Here is a 15,118-nt window from a genome sequence, read left to right on the forward strand (position 1 = left end):
TAGCGCATGTTTTGTGACCCGAATCTGGTAAAGGGAATGAAGGAAGGGACACAAAGCTTTCTTCTGCTTGGAAGACCCCTTCTAAACATGTCTTTCCCCAGCCCTGTACTTCTGAAAATGGAACCAGACTTTCTTCTCTAGTTCTGCTTTAAAATCTGCTCCTGGTTGCTCTCTTCAGTTTATAAACCATCTCAATATGGTAAACAAAGCCAGGCATTAATTGGAAAGTTGAAAGGAAAACCATCATGTGAGAAAAGAAACCACTGTTCTAGGCAGCAGCATTCTTCTCTCACCAGGATGGACCTATCTGTGTTGTTCCTGTAGATAGCCAAGGCTCCACTGGTGAGACATCTTCAAGCTCCTTTAATTTAACCATTGTATTCTGCCACTTCTGTATGCTCCAGTGTAATGAACCAGCACAGTGTTTTGCTCATAGAGTTCAGAAGAATGATCTGAAAAATGATCTCCAAAAAATGATGTGAACTAATTTAGTGTCCCATAATATCCTGGCCAACATGGCGACTATTTGTTACAGAGGAGAGTGGAAGTGGAGGTTTTGGGTCATCTTGTTCCTGAGAGAGGCAACGCGGCTGGATGGATGAAGCAGGAAGCAACAGGCCCAGATTGTAGCCCCAGTGTGTTCTCTCTACCTTCCCAATGCAAACTTGGGAAGTCATTTTCTACTTTGTGCCTCAGTTTCTTCATCTCCAAAGTGAGGGTAAAATGACTACTTTGCCTTTTTAGAAATGTGATCAGGATTGAACTTTATTTTAAAAGTTGGGATGAGTAGAGCAATGCCAGTAAAGCATTTGTCTTATCAGAAAGAAGACAGATCATCACTCATGACTGGTAATGGTGAATTCATCCCACCAACTTGACATTCCTCTGTGCTTCTGTAGGTGTGCCAGAGTGGAACCCATGGCTTCCGATTTCACCAGTTTCTCTTGGAGACTTTGAGCCAGCAGGGAGCACAAGGGCTAGTTGTTTCCTGAGAAGCTGAAATTTGTCTGAGGCCCCAAGGCACTGGTCTAGAACAGGTAATTCAGGCCTTAGAAAGAGCCAGAATGGAGATCAGGACAGGTCATTCCCCAGGTAGCATCAGATCCTATTTGAACCTTTTAGACCATGCTATACTTTATTCATATTTCTGACCAATATTTCTCATATCATAGGCGGCTGCCGGTTCCTAGACTAAGCTCTTCCAGAGCTGGGAGTATTTTAGTCATCTTATGTACACAGCCAAACCCAAAAGAGGCTCTCAGTAAACATTTTTTCCAATTATGGGAAACAGAATCCTTACAAACCTCCACTAATCTCTCACCGTGTTCCTGTCTTAAATGTCCTCTCAGGGAAATGTAATGGCTAACTTTCATGCTAAGGCTCCTACTCAAGAGATTCCTAATGTACCAAAACTTTAAATAAACTCCATAAAATGGCCAAGGGATAGATACTAAACCTTTTGATAAAGGCATTTTCCTGAATTTCCACAATCTATGGCCCACTGTACATACAAATCAGATTACTTAAGACAATTTGTGTAATAGGCAAAAAATTGTATCACAAAAGTGGCACCAAGAAGGATGCAAATTTATCATAAAAAGAGGACTTTGGAAGGCACATGTGACTGGATGGTCCTTCCTGAATCCTTCAATTACCACTCTTGCAAGCACTTCAAGTGACTACCCGCCATGGAACTGACTAAATGTCTCAAATTAAGAAAAAATAATCGTGGGTGATTGTTCTAAACTAGCATGATGAGTTTAAATTAATGTTTAACCTGTCAATCATATAACCTGGGTAAAATCATTAAACTAACCCTAGGGGCTGCTCCTCCATATCTGGACCATTTGAACATTTTCAAGTATACTTTTTTTTTTTTTAAAGATTTTATTTATTTATTTGAGAGAGAGAGAATGAGAGACAGAGAGCATGAGAGGGAGGAGGGTCAGAGGGAGAAGCAGACTCCCCGCCGAGCAGAGAGCCCGATGCGGGACTCGATCCTGGGACTCCAGGATCATGACCTGAGCCGAAGGCAGTCGCCCAACCAACTGAGCCACCCAGGCGCCCCCAAGTATACTTTTTCAATTGTCTCCTTCTATGGGCTATCAATATGTACTTGTGGTGGTATATTTATTTTCTAGATGGGTAGAAGCATTCCCATGTGGGCAAGCTTATGACACCACAGTAGCAGAGAAATTACTAGAAAATGTTTTCCATTTTGGGGAATCTCAAATGAAATCTCAAGTGATAAAGGGCTCATTTTACCTGGACAGATTATAAAACAATTAAACAAGGTTATTCAAACATTATGGCACTATCATTGTCTCTATCATCCTCGGTCTTTAGGGGAGGCTGAATGTACCAATGATATTCTAAGATTAAAACTGGCAAACGTGACTGAAACCACAGGAGTACCTTGGCCTAAAGTGTTACCCTTAGCCCTTAAGACAAAGAAGTCGACATCTTTTGGGAAACATAAATTAACACCTTATGAATTTATCACTAGGCAATCCATGCCTTTGATGATAGAACCCCATGCACATCCTGCTCTTGTAAATTCTATTATGACCCAATACTTTAAAGTATGGATGCAATATTCAAAAGCTTATATTGAACAGGTCAAGGAGGCTTTTAGAGACCCTCTGCCTGTTGAAAACTTCATAGTTCCTACACTGGAACCTAGAGACTGTGTGTTCTGAAAGAGATATCAGTGAAAAATAGCACATATACCTCGAGGAAAAGGGCTCTACCAGGTTCTATTTTTTCACACAGCAGTTAAATTATAGGGTATTGAACTTCGGGTCCATGTCCCTCTACTAAAGAGAACCCCCCTGCTCCTCAATTCTTGGACTTGTCAACCTATGGCTAACTTAAAATTAAGGATTTCCAGGAAAAACAAACAAACAAACTTCCCTTGAAGCAGAAAACAAGGCAAAATGGATAGCTTACACCGAAGACCACAGAAAAAGATTCTGCTAGATCCCTTATCTTTTTCCAGGACTCATTTTTATAACAATTAATGTGATATTACTGCTTTACAAACTAACACAAAACATTCACAGTCATGTTCCTTTTTCTGTTAGGGATTTTCTCTACCCACTAAGGCCTACCATTCAATGCACACCCTCCTTTACTAAGCAAAATGATTGTTGGTTATGTACCCACTTAAATGCTCAGGAAGACTCCAGTTAATATTAGAACCAGCTCCTATACATGCTTGGATGACAGGAAAATGGCTTTACAAAAAGGTTTGGTAACCATCTCTTGGCCATTTAATACTTATGGCCAACTAATCTGGTACTGGGAGGAAGCTTGAAAGCCATAGGATAGCCCATAACCACTGCAAACTTCATTTCTGGGAATCTGTCCCTATACATAGAAAACCTTGTACAGAAATGGTACTGGACCTAATTTAAGGCAGGTTCTAGACTTGCTTCATAATCACACACTTTGGTTTGATTCAAATGATGGAGATTGGGCTTCTATATATAACAACACAGATTTTAAAATAGATAACGACAATGATACTTTGATTATGCTATTAGGAAAATTACTGAATCCAAACTTAACTTGGCTTATTCTGCAAAAAAATAAATATTACCTTGGGTCACTTCTTGCATATGTCTCTGAAAATCATGGATGAAGAATTCAAGCTGTCCCCCCACACTGGCATGAGGTGGTAACTTTTAACCAACCCTCAATCATTAGGAAAACTCTAATGATATAATCATTGAAAATAACAAACAACCTCTGCATTCTCACTATATAAGCTGTCTTATAACAATATACCTCTGAGCCTCATTCCACTGTCAATTTGAGAGCTCCCAGGTGTAAACTATTTTTATGTGCACAAAAAACTCTGACTAATATTTTAGTGATCTAGTGGTTTCAATCTTGCTATTTCTAGATTTTTGACACTTAATTCCCTGTAACTTCTTTCACAACAACTTTGGTTACCTCCCATCATCTCTCCCCTAAGAGTAAGAACTCTCTTTTTCCAACCAAGAAGATGCTCCTCCCATCTGCTCTTTCAGCTCTGAGATCTCAGGATATAATGTTGGCACAGTGTTTCTTGCAAAGAATACATACATGCACGCATGCACACACGGACATAGCTGTGCATCAGGGGCCACGGCTTGGTCCTGGCTGCAATTACTAAGTTAACCGACCTTTTAACGTCCCAGTCCATCAAGATGTAGAAAATACTAGTGCAGGAAGAGGCCTCATCTTATTTTACAGATGAAGACACTGAGACCCACAAAGAGTAAGAAATATATCTGATATATGTGAATAATATCTCAATAAAGCTGGAGTGGGGAGAAATATACCTGAGCTCCCATCATTATTTGGTGGAAAAACCATTATTAAAAATTTTGGCTCCCAAGATGTCCATCGACAGATGAATAGATAAAGAAGATGTAGTATATATATATATGTATATATATACAATGGAATATTATGCAGCCATCAAAAAGAATGAAATCTTGCCATTTGCAACAATATGGATAAAACTGGAGGGTATTATGCTGAGCGAAATAAGTCAATCAGAGAAAGACATGTATCATATGACCTCACTGATATGAGGAATTCTTTATTTTATTTATTTATTTATTTATTTATTTATTTATTTATTCTTATGTTAATCCCCATACATTACATCATTAGTTTTAGATGTAGTGTTCCATGATTCATTGTTTGTGCATAACACCCAGTGCTCCATGCAGAATGTGCCCTCCTCAATACCCACCACCAGGCTAACCCATCCTCCCACCCGATATGAGGAATTCTTAATCTCAGGAAACAAACTGAGGGTTGCTTGAGTGGTGGGGTGGGGTGGGAAGGATGGGGTGACTGGGTGATAGACACTGGGGAGGGTATGTGCTCTGGTAAGCGCAGTGAATTGTGCAAGACTGTTGAGTCTCAGATCTGTACCTCTGAAGCAAATAATACATTATATGTTTAAAAAAAAAAAAGAAGAAGAAGATAGCAGGAGGGGAAGAATGAAGGGGGGGAAATCAGAGGGGGAGACGAACCATGAGAGACTATGGGCTCTGAAAAACAAACCAAGGGTTCTAGAGGGGAGGGGGTGGGAGGATGGGTTAGCCTGGTGATGGGTATTAAAGAGGGCACGTTCTGCATGGAGCACTGGGTGTTATAAGCAAACAATGAATCATGGAACACTACATCAAAAACTAATGATGTAATGTATGGGGATTAACATAACATAATAAAAAAAATAGTTTAGTGATAAAAAAATTTTGGGCTCCAAACTCTCACTCTAGTGTTCTTTATCAGTACCATCAGTATCCTCTTGCTCTGAGTTTCAGGGGTCTCTGAGATAAACAAGGCTATTCTACTTTTAAGACAAGGCCTTTTTCTGGAATACATTTATTATTCTGGATTCTAATAGGTCTATTATTTATTCTCAGCCAGTTTCCCAATAATAAATAATATTTATCACAATGACAGTTAAGATGTATTTAGGTAGGGGCACCTGGGTGGCTCAGTCAGTTAAACATCTGACTTTTGATTTTGGTTCAGGTCATGATCTCAGGGTCATGAGATTGAGCCCTGCATTGGGCTCCACTCTGAGCACGGAACCTGCTTAAGATTCTCTCTCTCTCCCTCTCCTTCTGCCCCGACCCCCACCCCCTGCTCATGCATCCTCTCTCTAAAAAAAAAAATTTTTTAAGGTAATTTTATTTAAAAAATATGGTTATTTGAAAAGTTCAATAAAATCAATAAGCCTCTAGCCAGACTAAGAAAAAAAGAGAGAATACACAAATTACTAATACCAGAAATAAAAGAGAGGATCACTATAGAGCTGATGGATACTAAAAGGATAATAAAGAAATATTATGAACAACTCTATGCCCACAAATTTGATAACCTAGAGGAAATGGTCCAGTTCCTTGAAAAACATAATCTGCCAAAGTGCATACAGGAAGAAATAAACAATCTGAATAGACCTATGTCTATTAGAGACACTGAATCAATAATTATTAACCTTCCCAGGATGCCTGGGTGGCTCAGTCGGTTAAACATCGGACTCTTGATCTTAGCTCAGGTCTTGATCTGAGGGTCGTGAGTTCAAGCCCCGCGTTGGACTCCATGCTGGGTATGGAGCTTACTTTAAAAAATAAATAAAAATTAAAAAAAATAATTAATAACCTTCCAAAACAGAAAGCACCAAGTCCAGATGAGCTCACAGTAAATTCTACCAAACGTTTAAGAAAAAAATTATACCAATTCTCTACAGTCTTTCTACAGAAGATGGAAGCAGAGGGGATACTTTCCAACTCATTCTATGAGGTTAACATTGCCCTAATATCAAAACCAGATGAAGAAAAAAAAAACTCTTATAGAACAATATAATCTCATGAACACAGATACAAAAATCTTCAGCAAAACATTAGTAAATTGAATCCAACAATGTGTAAGATGAATTATACAACACACCAAGTGAGATTTATTCCAGATAATGTAGAGCTGATTTCAATATTTGAAAATCAACCGATGTAATTCATCACATCAACAGGCTAATGAAGAAAAATCACATGGTCATATTAAGAGATGCAGAAAAAGCATTTGACAAAATCCAACACCCATTCATGATTAAAAAAAAAAAAATAGAAAACCTTTTGGCAAACTAGGAATACAGGGGGAAATTTCCTCAACTTGATAAAAAAATATTTACAAAAAACATACAGCTAGCATCATACTTAGTGGTAAGAAACTAGAAGTTTTACACTCAGATCAGAAACAAGGTGAGTGTCCCCTCTCACTACTCCTTTTAAACATTACATTGGAAGTCCTAGATTATGCAATAAGACAAAAAAAAAAAAAAGGAAATAAAAGGTTTATAGATTGGAAAGGAAGAAATAAAACTGTCTTTGTTTGCAAATGACACAATTGTTTACGCAGAAAATCTGAAAGGATTGACAACTCTTGGAACTATAAAGTGATTAAAAAGTCAGGTTGCAGAATACAAGGTTAATATACAAAAATCAGTTGCTTTCCTATCTACCAGCAATGATCAAGTGGAATTTGAAATTGGAAACAATACCATTTACATTAGCATCTCCCAAATGGCATACTTATTTAAAAATCTAGTAAAATATGTACAAGATCTATATAAGGAAAATGACAAAACTCCGATGAAAGAAAATTAAAAAGAACTAAGTAAGTGGAGAGATATTCCATGTTCACAGGTAGGAAGATTCAATATTGTCAGATGTCAGTTCTTCCCAACTTCATCCAAAGTTTCAAAGCAATCCCAAATCAAAATCCCAGCAAGTTATTTTGTGGATATTGACAAACCGATTCTAAGGTTTATGGAGAGGCAAAAGAACCAGAATAGCCAAAGAGAAGAACAAATTCAGAGGACTGACACTACTGACTTCAAGACTTACTATAAAGTTATTAGTAATCAAGAAAGTGTGATATTGGTAAAAGAATGAACAAACCAGTGGAACAGAATAGACAGCCCAGAAACAGACCCACAAAAATATAGTTGATCTTTGAAAAAGGAGCAAAGGCAACACAAAAATTAGCTCAAAATACATCACAGACCTAAATGTTAAACACATAATATAAACCTCCTAGAAGATAAAAAAGCACAAAGTTTAAATGATCTTGAGTTTGGTGAGGACTTTTTAGATACAAATACCAAAAGCACAATCCACAGAAGAAACAATAATCTGGACTTGATTATAATTAAAAACTTTGGCTCTGCAAAAGGCATGGTCAAGAGAATAAGAATCACAAACATGGAGAAAATATTTACAAAAGACATATCTGATAAAAGACTATTAGCAAAAATATACAAAGAACTCCCCAAACTCAACAAAAAGAAAATGAATGGGGCACCTGGGTGGCTCAGTCAGTTAAGCATCTGCATTTGGCTCAGGTCATGACCTCAGAGTCCTGGGATTGAGCCCTGCATTGGGCTCCTTGCTCAACGGGCAGCCGGGGAGCCTCCTTCTCCTTCTCCCTCTGCCCCTCCCCCCCACTCATGTTCTCTCTCTCTCTCAAATAAATAAAAAAAATCTTTTAAATAAAGAAAATGAACAATCCAATCAAATAATGGGAAAAAGACCTGAGCAGACATCAAAGAAGATACACAAATGGTAAATAAGCATATGAAAAGATGCTCAACATCACAGGTCATTATGGAATTGTAAAGTAAAACAATGAGATACCACTACATATTAGAATGGTAAAAATCTGGAACATTGATAACACCGTATACTAGTGAGGATGTGGAACAACAGCTTCCCTCATCATTGCTGGTGGGAATGCAGAATGCTACAGCCAGATTGTAACAAATATACCACTCTGGGACAGCATGTTGATATCGAGGGCAGAGGCTATGCATGGGCAGGGATGGGGCAGGGACAGGGGATACAGGGAAACTTTGTAGCTTCCATTCAATTTTGTTCTGAATTTAAAACTGCTCTAAAAACGAAGTCTTTTTTTTTAAAGAATATTCATATGAATATAAAATTTTTAAAATGTATTTGACAAAGCGGGTGTAGGCTTTGTGAATTAAGAATCCAAGATTCTAATATTACTTCTGCCAAAGGCTGCAACTTTGATCAAGCAACTGTATCTTTGGGCCTGAATGTTCTCTGGTCAGAAATGAGGAGACAAAACGAACTGATTCTAAGATTATTTTAGCTCTAACATTCTGCTCTGGGTCAGTGAAATTTAAGTGGTACATATTGACAGTGACCCAGTGGAGCATGAAGCAGAATTTTATCACCTTCAGAGGTGTGCCCCAACTTCTAAGCAAGTTAGTTATGATGTGGTATGTCAGTAACTGGTGTTCACAGGTAAATGTATAATGGATTAACTCCATATCAATGCCTTCAAAAAGTTGTAAGCAAACAGCCATTAAAAACACTGATAAATGTAGCCAATAGGCTGTTATTTGGCAATTTTGTAAGCTTATTTTAAGAACTGAGCTTATCAAAATTGCCATTCCAGAAACCAGGGACAATCTGATTGTCCTGAAATCTCCTGAAGTAACAGGAGATTCTTAGGTGCTCTTATCGATGCAGAAAAGAGACATTACTAATGTGACTGGAAGAGTTCTATGAAATCCCAAACACCACGAAGATGATATATTTGATGAATATATGCATTGTTATTTAGAATAAAACCAAATTTCTCTGAATATAAAAGTAACTGATAATAAAAACACTCTAGGTTTTTCTCTAAAGAATTTCCAGGAATGTCTTATGAGAAAGCCCTATAATTAAACTACAGAGCCTGGATGCAGACCCCGAAAGCTGCTGTGAGAGCCCTGATTTAATTCTGACAGTGGAATCTCTTACCTGCTGTGGGACACAGAGGACGACCCTGCCTCCTCGGGCTGAGTCTGCTGCCCATCCACTCTCCTCTCAGCAGGTCCCCTCTCTAGGGGCTGCTGCATTCCAGCTTTTAGTTGGAGCATTTTTTCATGAAGAATCCTCTTCCTGCTTCCTTTAAAAGGAAAGATTGAAGAGAAATATGTCTGTGTCTCCAAAATGTCCAAGGCTTCCTCCAAAGCTACCTAGAGGAATCAAAACAAAATTATGGTTTATAGAGTGGATTACTAAATAGGATCCCATGGGAGTATAAAGGAAGGGGGGGAACCTACCAAGAGGTAAAGAATGAAACCTACAATGTGCCCCCTTGAAGAGCCACGAGGGCCGTGGTGACCCATTGGGTTGGAGGAAGGATACAGCAAGTAGAGGGAGATGGTGTTATGAGGCAGAAGAGGAGGGTCTAGAGGTCTTTTAGGTTAAAACAAACAAACAAGTAAACAATGAAATAAACAAATGAGGGGCACCTGGGTGGCTCAGTCGGTTAAGTGTGCCTTCGGCTCAGATCATGTTCTCAGGGTCCTGGGATGGAGTCCCACATCAGGCTCTCCGCTCAGCGGGGAGTCTTCTTCTCCCTCTCACTCTCCCTCTGTGCTCCCCTCCCCCTCCCTCAAACAAATAAAATCTCAAAAAAAGAAATAAACAAATGAAGTCAAATGGGCTTTAAACTGCAGTAAGAGTATTTTTTTAAGATTTTATTTATTTATTCAGACAGCATGCGTGCATGCGCGCAGACGCACATGAGTCAGGGGAGGGGTAGAGGGAGAGGGAGAAAGAGAATCTCAAGCAGGCTCCGTGCAGAGCACAGAGCCCAACATGGGCCTCAATCCCATGACCCTGAGGTCATGGCCTGAGCCAAAATCGAGTCATCCACTTAACTGACTGAACCACTCAGATGCCCCAAGAGTTGAGTATTTTTATTCTTACAGTTCAGATGAAGTTTCCTGGGCGTGTTCCGTCAGAAATCAGAAAGCCTTTTTATCACCCACAGGTTTTGAGAGTCATGAAGGCAGAAGCAAAGTTTGAGATACCAGAGCTCAAATCCGAAGTCATTGGGACATCAACAATAGTGCCATGGGAAGCAATCAGGGTTCCATGTCTCAAGTTGTAATCACAGAATTAGAATGTTGGTTGCTACAGAACCTGAGAAAGCTCTGCCTTCTGAGGGCCTGCCATATGCAACACAAGGCTGCCTGTTTCTTCCTAAATCTCTATCAATGGAGACCCCCTCTCTTACCAGTCAGGTTTTTTTTTAAAGCTTTTATTTATCTGAGAGAGAGAAAGAGAGCAACAGAGCAAGAGATGGAGCATGAGCAGGGGGAGAGGCAGAGGGTGAAGCAGGCTTCCCGCTGAGCAGGGATCCTGATTAATGGCTCAATCCCTGGACCCCGGGGTCATGACCTGAGCCGAAGGTAGATGCTTTAACCCTGAGCTACCCAGGCACCCCTCTTACCAGCCAGTTTTAATATCTGGGTACTCTTTTATTGATACTACCAATCAAAATTTTTAAAGTAATCTCTACACCCAATGTGGGGCTCAAACTCACCACCCCAAGATCAAGAGTCTCAATCTTGCTTTTGTACAGAAAAAATCAAAACAATATTTTCTCAACATCTTTATTTTCTTGAAGATAGTTGCAATAAAAACAATTCTTCTGGCTTTTCCTTCATCAATTTTTTTAAAGCCTCTAGTGATTCTATTTTTTTTTTAGGGGAAGGGGGGCAGAGGGAGAAAGAGAATCTTAAGTAGGCTCCACACCCAGCACAAAGCCTGATGCAGGGCGTAATCTCACGACGCTGAAATCATGACCTGAGTCGAAATCAAGAGTTGCACACTTAACCGACTGAGCCACCCAGGCACCTCAAAGCCTCTAGTGATTCTTACTGTTCCTCTTTGGGAACTGTCCGGATTTTACCCCCTAGACCCTTTCAAGAGCATAGTGACCAAAAACTAGAGTATAATGACTAATAAATTTAACATAATGATGTCTTGCTTTTTCACTCCATAGTAATTAATATATCTCAATGCAATGCTGAATTTCTTTCCCTTGCATTAGGAAAACTTGTAGGGGGTTCATTTAATAAGAAGTCATCTTAACCTTTCAAACTCTCTATTTCACCCAACTTGTAGATTATTGTTTTTGCACTGCTTAAAAAAAAAAAAAATCTCAGTCAACATTATATTCTGCTAATGTCTGTTTTGCATTTCATTCTGGCTCTACAAGTTACTTTCCACTTTGTCAAAGTCCTTAAAATGATTTATCTCTTTGAATATGGATACTCAATGTGGTACTGATTTATAAATCTAACTGATTTATTTATTCTTTCACTCAGGTCTCAACAGTTACCTGGGCTGCCAAAAAGCCATTGAAAATGGCCTATGACAGAGTCCAGTAAAATCTAGATGATGGAATGGAGGGGATGGATGGCAAGTACAAGCAATAGTTTGGTCACAGCAGCTGAGACCGTGAAGAGAATCACAAACATAACACAAACACAACACAAACACAAACATTGCTTCCCACCTCCTGGGCCTCCATTTCACTGGTGTGTTGGTAAGTGTTTAACAACAAGTACTCTAGGGGATAAAACTCTGATTTGTAGCATTTGCCTATCTCTGTGGGGTAAATACTGTCACCATGGCCAATTTTAAGCTACCAATGAGACATTACTGAATATGTTGGGATATGATGTAGTATTTTTACTATATAAATATAAGTACCAGCTTATATCCATTAGGATGGTTCCTATTTAAAAAACCAAAATAACAAAATAACAAGTGTTGTCAAGGATGTGGAGAAATTGGAACACTTGTGCACTGTTGGGAATGTAAAATGGTGTGGCCCCTATGGAAAACTGTAGTAACAGTTCCTCAAAAAATTAAAAACAGAATTATCATACAATCCAGCAATTCTACTTTTGGGTATATACCCAAAAGAATTGAAAGGAGGGACTCAGAGATATTTTTACACCCATGTTCATGACAACATTATTTCCTGAAACTAAGCAACTGTGGCATGTTTAACCACAATTAAAAAAAAATACAATACACATAAATAACCTCGAGAGCATAGATAATAGTAAAACGTAACATAATTAGGAAGTGATGTGTTTTGGGTATTTTTTATTTTGTTTTTGATATTTATTTATTTATTTTAAGATTTTATTTATTTGAGAGAGAGAGAATGAGAGAGAGAGCACATGAGAGGGGGAGGGTCAGAGGGAGAAGCTGACTCCCCGCCGAGCAGGGATCCCGATGTGGGACTCGATCCCAGGACTCCAGGATCATGACCTGAGCTGAAGGCAGTCGCTTAACCAACTGAGCCACCCGGGGGCCCTGATATAATTTATTTGTTAAGTTGATATACTTTAACTTTTAATAATGGCAGATTCCTGTGGATTTAACAGCCAACTTTGAGAGCTGGTGCTAGCTGGCTCCCTACTACTACTGACAGATTCGCATCTAGGGTTTAAGAGCCTAAGACTTGGGTGGGATGCCCTGGTTTACTGTCTCTATGGCTCTGCTGTCAGGCTTGCTTAGGCCAGTAGTAGAACCTGTTGGTGTGACCATGGCCATCTCCACACATCTTTCAAAGGATTTGGAAGAAGATGAAGAAAGGTAGTTTGGAAAAACTAATTTTGAAAGTTGTTATTGCTGCCTAATCCTTCTCCTAACTCCTTATAGACTGTGTAATGATATTGCTGTGTAGTGTTAGTAGGACTGTAAGCTAGCACAACCACTTTGGGAAGATTTTTGGGAGTTCTTCCTAAAGTTAAACATACACCTGTCCTATGACCCAGCAATAGTACTCCTATTTATTTCCCAAGAGAAATGAATGGATATAGCCAAAAAGATTTCTACAAAATGATTACAGCAGTGTTATTCATACTAGGCAAAAACTAGAAACAACCCAAATGTCTATCAACAGGGGAACTGATACATTTTTATATTCTGTATATTCAGCAATACACATGACCAAATGACATATGCTCACAATAACATGGATAAATCCCTCCAAAACAGTATGTTCAGCAACGGATGCCTCTGCAAAAGGACGTTTTTGAATATCTAAAACAGCTTTAAAAAAAAGATTTATTCATTCATTTGAGAGAGAGAGAGAGAGAAGGGGAGGGGCAGAGGGATGGGAGAGAGAGAACAGGGTCTATGCCCAGCCCAGAGCCTGATGCGGGGCTCGATCTCACAACCCTACATCATGACCCTAAGATCATGACCTGAGCAGAAATCAAGAGTCAGATCTTAACTGACTGGACCACCCAGACGCCCCTGAAACATAGTTATTTTAATGTTCCTGTGTGTTACTCATGTATGATTCCGGTTACATAAAGTCCCAGAACAGGTGGAAGAGGCAAAAGTAAGTTATAGTCTAGAAATCAGAAGAGTGGTAGCTTCTTTGAAGTATTATGGCTGGAAACTTACATGAGGGAAACTTCCTGAGTTGATGTTCTATAAAGCTTGGTCCGGCTGATGGTTATAAGGGTGTATACATTTGTCGAGATTTATCAAATTGTACACTTTATATAGGTGCATTATGTGTAAATCATAGCACAGTAACATATTGTGAGCATAAAAACAAGATTGATTATATTTTTAAATTGTTGAAATTATACAAAAATAATTGTTCAGCTTTTAGTTTCCTCCTGATACCTATTTTTTTTTTACTTTTATGTCTTCTGTAAAATCTAAACAAAAGACTCTAATATAAATTAGAACTTTCATATTTTCTAGACTATGTTAGTGTTGGAGTAGGCAGTTATGTTCTCACAGGATACCTGGAGGCCAGCAAGGAGTAAGTCAGGTCAGAGGCCTGTCCTGGCAGCACTCCACTGAAGCAAGATCAAACCAGACAGGCCCAAGAGGGTGGGTGCCAGGACAGGAAACCCCTGACCAAATAAGGATGAAAAGATGAGAAACCCGATTTCGAAGCAATCCCCGCCCCAAGTAATGAATATTCCATCCCCTACTTAACAACTGTCAATAAAAGATTGAAACCAAATCCCCAGGGTGCAGAGCTGGAGCCCTCTCCCTCTCTCGCCTTCCCTCTCCCTCTCTTTCTCTCTCTCTAGCTCACCTGCTCTCCTATCTTGAGAGTGTATTTTTCACTTTAATAAACTTTCCTGCTTGTGTTACTCATCTGCTGTGTTGCATGTCAGTCCTTGAATTCTTTCTTGAGACAAGACCAAGAACCTTCAGCGACACATTTGGGTTGAGCTGGATCAAGGCCCCAGGGTCCCAGGGTCTCCCCAATTCATTTGGCAGCACTAGGACTTTACTGATACTAATTCCATTTACTCTCCTGACTTTAGAGTTTTTGTCATTAATTTTATTTCAAAATATATTTAAATTACACAGACATTATTATTATTGCTTGGGACAATAATATTTATTTGACTTGCTCACATACTTAACATATCCATTGCTCTTCATTCCTTCTTTCATTTCCGTATTTCCCTTCGGATCACTTCCGCCTGATCTTTCATTTCCATATTTCCCTTCGGATCACTTCCGCCTGAGGAACTCTTTTGTATTTCCTTTTCTGAAGGTATTCGGCTTATCTGGAAAGGGCTTTATTTCACCTTTACTTTAAAAGATATTTTGTTAGGGATTAAATGTAGATTGAAAATTATAGTATTTTAGCCCTTTAATAATGAATATAACGTAAGTTGTTTTCTTCCAGATGTTCCTATGACTTTTCTGTTTGCTTTTGATTAAAGAGAACAAAACAAGTTCTT

The sequence above is a fragment of the Mirounga angustirostris genome, unplaced genomic scaffold (assembly GCF_029215605.1).
Source record: "Mirounga angustirostris isolate CCGP_5_RB_7025 unplaced genomic scaffold, mMirAng1.0.hap1 SCAF_4, whole genome shotgun sequence".
NCBI lineage: Eukaryota > Metazoa > Chordata > Mammalia > Carnivora > Phocidae > Mirounga > Mirounga angustirostris.